We start from the raw sequence: 5,223 nt of genomic DNA, 5'->3' as shown, positions 1-5,223 counted from the left end.
ATTTAGAGAGTCATGAGTTTGTGTTGTATCACTTTGTCAAGTTTGTACAGGCATGCCTCAGAGCTATTGAAACTTGGTTTTATACCACCACTGCAATAAGGCAAATATCACAATCAAATGAGTCACTCAAATTTTTTGGTTTCCTAGTGCATAGAAAAGTCATGTAAACACTGTACTGTCATCTAATACATGTGCAATAGCGTTATGTATGAAAATGTATATACCTTAATTTTAAAATGTATTATTATTTAAAAATGCTAACAATTAGCTGAGACTTAAAGTTATAATCTTCTTTCTAGTAAGTCTTCCCTCTGTGTTAATGACTGCTGACTGATCAGGATGGTAGTTGCTAAAGGCTGGGGTAGCTATGGCAGTTTCTTAAAATAAGACCACAATGAGGTTTGACTGTTTGACTGACTCTTCCTTTTACCCATGATTACTCTGTAGTATACAATATTGTTTGATAGCATTTTACCTACTCTCAAACATTTTTCAAAATTAGAGTCAGTCCTGTCAAATCCTGTCACTACTTTATCAACCAAGTTGATGTAATATTTTAAGTCCTTCATTGTCATTTTAACACAGCATCTTCATCAGGAATAGTTTCCGTCTCAAGAAACCACTTTCTTTGCTCACCCATAAGAATCAACTCTTTATCCATTAAAGTTTTATTATGTGATAATTCTGTTTCTCTTGCCATTTTCACAACTTCTACAATTGTTTCCTCCACTGAAGTCTTGAACCTCTCAAAGACATCCATAAAGATTGGAGTCAACTTCTTCCATGTGGTTGTTTCAGCATCTTCCCATGAATCATTAATGTTCTCAATGGCATCTAAAATAGTGAATCTTTTTCAGAAGACTTTCAGTTTACCTTTACCATATCCATCAGAGGAATCATTCTCTATCGCATCTATAGACTTATGAAAATGTATTTCTTAAGTAATAAGATTTAAAATCAAAATTACTCCTTGGCCCATGGTCTGCAGAATGGACATTGTATTAGAAGGAATAAAACAATATACATCTCATTTTCATCACATCAGAGCCCTTGAGTGACCAGGTGCATAATCAATGAGCAATAATATTTTGAAAAAAAATTTTTTTTCTCTGAACAGTAGGTCCCAACAATGGGCTTAAAATATTCAGTAAACCATTTATAAACAGATCTGCTGTCATGCAGGCTTTGTTGTTCCATTTATAGAAAATAGCAGAGTAGATTTAGCAGAATTCTTAAAGCCCTAGGATTTTTGTGATTATAAATGAGCATTAGCTTCAACTTAAAGTTACTAGCTAGAGTAGACCCTAACCAGAGATTCAGATTATCCTTTGAAACTTTGAAGAAGGGCATTAACTTCTCCTCTCTAGCTATGAAAGTCTTATATGGCATCTTTTTCCATGAGAAGGCTGTTTCTTCTACATTGAACATCTGCTGTTTTGTGTAGCCACCTTAGTTAATTATTTTAGCTAGATCTGGATAACTTGCTGGAGCTTCTGCATCAGCACTTGCTATTTCACCTTGCACTTTGATGCTAAGGAGACAGCTTCTTTCCTTAACCTCACTACCCAATCTCTGCCAGCTTCAAAGTTTTCTTCTATAGCTTCTTCAACTCACTCAGTCTTCACAGAATTTAAGAGAGTTAGGGCCTGGCTCTAGATTGGACTTTGTATAAAAACAATGTTGTAGCTAGTTTGATCTTCTGTCTAGACCACAAAACAGCTATAAGGCTCTTTTACTTTCTTATCATTCATGTGTTCACTGGAGTAGAATTTTTAATTTCCTTCAAGAATATTTCTTTTGCATTCACAGCTTGGCTAACTGTTTGGCATAAGAGGCCTAGGTTTTGGCCTTCTCAGCTTTTGAAGTGTCCCCTCCACTAAGCTTAACCATGTCTAGCTTTTGTTCTAAAGTGAGACATGCAGTCCTTCCTTTCATTTTATTACTTAGAGGCCATTGTGTGATTATAACCAACCTAATTTTAATACTGTGTCTCAGGGAATAGGGAGGCCTCGAGGAGAGGGAAAGAGAGAGGGGAAGAGCCAGTCAGTGAAGCAGTCAAAACACATGTAACATTTATGGATTAAGTTTGCTGTCTTATATGTGCATGATTCCTGGCACTGAAAAACAATTATGGTAGGAATTTCAAAGATCACTAATCACAGATCATCATAACTTATATAATAATTATGAAGAAAATGAAATTTTGTGAGAATTACCACAAACTGAGCAAAAGCTGTTGGAACAATGGTATCAATAAACTTGATTGAAGCAGCTGCCACAAACCTTTAATTTGTAAAACATACAGTATGTGAGAAGCACAATAGAATGAGGTGTACCTGTGTAGCCTTATGGTGTCATGTTAAAGCTTGGATCGCAGAGAAAAGGACATTTTGCCAATTAGTGTGATGTATTTAAATAACCTCTCTCAGTTTTACATGGGATCCACTAATAAAGCTGGTAACCAAAGCAGATTCCATGTGATCATTTAAAATTAGACCAAAACAATATATCTAGGTATTTTCTAAGAGTCAAAAAACTGTTCTCCAGTTTCCTTGGTTTTGTTCTAGGCCTCAGGGGCACTTTGATTTCTTTCTAAATCCTCATTAAGTCTGACTAATTTAGATTTTTCAAACTATAGGGAGTTGTCTCCAGAATCTGAAAGGACTTTAGCCATCGTAGAGATCTAAGAGTCCCTCGAGTATGCCCCTAAAACTGACCTCAATTGTGCAGGAATTTTTTCTCTATTTATACATGGTCAGAGAAATTATTCATTGTAGCACAGAAGTCAGATTGAAACAAATGTTAAAAAATAATCTGCAGAGAAGAAGTAATTTGATCCCAGTAGTTTCTTGTCCTTGAGGTATTAACATTAGAGAAACAGGACTAAAGTCACAGGATGCTATGGGGAATGGAGAAGTTAGCAAGGCTGGGGCAAGGTTGAAAGGTGAAGGATGAACACAAGACAGATGAGAACAAAGTTGTGGGAGAGACTGGAACAAATTAAAAGGATCAGAAGAGAAAAAAGTGGAAAATGTTGAGGGCAAGGCTTAGAGTTGGAGATAAAGGAGTAGAATTAGAGGAAAACAAGTAGTGCTCAGGAGATTGCATAGCATAGCTTCCAATAAGATATACTTAGATTTTTGAAGGCCTTGATTGGGAGATTTGAGTGTGAGTGTACTTTTTTGGCTTCTTATTAACATAAAAAAGAAAGAAAAGAAAAAGGCCATTATTTAGAGCATATTCTAGACACTCGGGATTTAGCAGCTCCCTAAAGGTGGACCAAATCAGGGAAGTTCCCAAAGCCCTAAAGTGTCATTGCAACTCCAAGTTATCTTTACTAAAACTATGCCATTTTCGAAGGTATTGGGCAAAATTAGTGCCATAGCAGTGAAGCATAGTTAGCTGGAGTTAATCTATCCTCCATCTCAGTAGATTTAGAGTTATCTATGGGGTAGTAGGATCAAGTAGAGAAAGGAGGCAGGTAATAAATCAGTTTTATGCACAATCCCCATTTGAGAGTCAAAGGGGTCCCTCTGCAATCTTTCTTTAGGAGCTGAAAGGTTCACTCTGTGTAATCCCTGAGCTAAGGAATAAGGAAAAGCAGAGAGGCATTACAAAAGAGCTGAAAATTTCCCTCTGGAGAGTCAAGTTGTAAATCCCTACTTAAAATGAACTAAGAAGGCTTTTACCCAGTAAAATTCTTACTAAAACAGAAAAGAGCTGGGAGAAGTCCTGTACAAGCAGAAAAGAACTGGAAGAGGTCAATTTAATGGAATTAAAGCAACTCCCTATTATACTACTACAGAAAAATGTCCAAAGCACTGGATTAAGAGTTGTGACTTGCCACTGTGGACCCAGAGTTCCCCAGCCATGAAGAACACAGGGGTTTGAGAAGCCAGCATGAATACCAGGGTAAAGACCACAGGGTGTGACTGGTGGTCTGCACTCCATCCATGTCACCAGAAACTGCCAGATTAAAAACAAACCTTATCCAATCATCTGTTGATGGACATTTGGGTTATTTCCATGTCTGGGTCACCATGCTGTACAACAGATAAAAAATATGTATTGGGGAAATAACAATTAAAAAAAATAAAAACAAAAAAGAAAACAAACAAACAAAAAACAAACCTTAATGTAGAGAGAGGTTCTATTCAGAAGAAATCGTACAGCAAAGGGGAGAATGCTCCAATCCCAGAAATTTGCACTCATCTCACAATCAAACAGAAAAGGCTTTTTGGTTTATAGGGTAAAGGAGAAGCAAGCAGAGATGTGCAGAATCTTTTAAGAGGAAGCTGTACAAGAAAAGGGTAGTGACCAGTGAGTCTACTAAGGAAAGGATCTTGCTGTGATCAGTTGATTCCCAAGAGAAGCTGGTAGGAGGGGCAGATTTCACTTTTCAGTGCTTTCTCATACTTGAGAGCATGCAGAGTTCAGGGGTCTGAATGTTGGGGAGATGGCTCGGGTTGTCAGTGTTGGAAAATGAGACACATGAAGATGGGGAGATCTTGACAAGGCTCTTACTTCTGCAGAAGGGCGCGGGTACTCAAAAAGCATGCACAAAGAAGAAAAGACCCTCCCTATTTATTCTAACGCAGGTGATGTACGTGTTTCCTTCCCATTGGTCAAGTCAGGGTGCACATTCCTCTCGGTTTGCTAATTTGAAACAAACTGTTACTGGGAGAAGAGGGAATGAGGTGCGGGGGGCGGGGGGGGGGTGTCACAGGAAGGTGTTTCAGCCGAAACCAGAACAAAATGGAGTAACCAAGATTTCCTTTGATAGAAAAGACATTATGTTACTTTCCACATGAAGGAAGGAGAGAAGCCTGACTAAAGTTTGGTCAAGACAAAGCAGAGGGTAAGAGATGACAAATGCAAGCACTTGATCATCCCTAAACATTTCTTCTTTATGTGTAAGAAGTTCTCTATAGCAGGATTCAGAAAACACTTTTTTGTAAATGAGAAGATAGTAAATAATTTAGGATTTGTGGCCATATGGTCTCAGTTGCAATTCTGCTATTATGGCTTGAAAGCAGCCATAGAAATATCTAAAAGATTGGGTGGGATTGTGCTCTAGTATTACTTCATTCACAAAACAGTTGCCTACCAATATTTTGCCAACTCCTAGTTGATGGTATCTTATCAGTTAGGAATTGAATTTCCTGAAATGTGAGAAAAAAACGTAAATAATAGCTGCTTAAAATCCTTCCTAATAACATCAAC

General features: G+C 37.5%; 1 pseudogene; it reads right to left on the bottom strand.

Moving 5' to 3' along the window:
• LOC100738648 lies at window positions 282-3,955 on the bottom strand (annotated as a pseudogene).

Source organism: Sus scrofa, chromosome 3, assembly GCF_000003025.6.
Source record: "Sus scrofa isolate TJ Tabasco breed Duroc chromosome 3, Sscrofa11.1, whole genome shotgun sequence".
NCBI classification, from domain to species: Eukaryota; Metazoa; Chordata; class Mammalia; order Artiodactyla; family Suidae; genus Sus; species Sus scrofa.
This window is presented reverse-complemented; position numbering and strand designations above follow the sequence as displayed.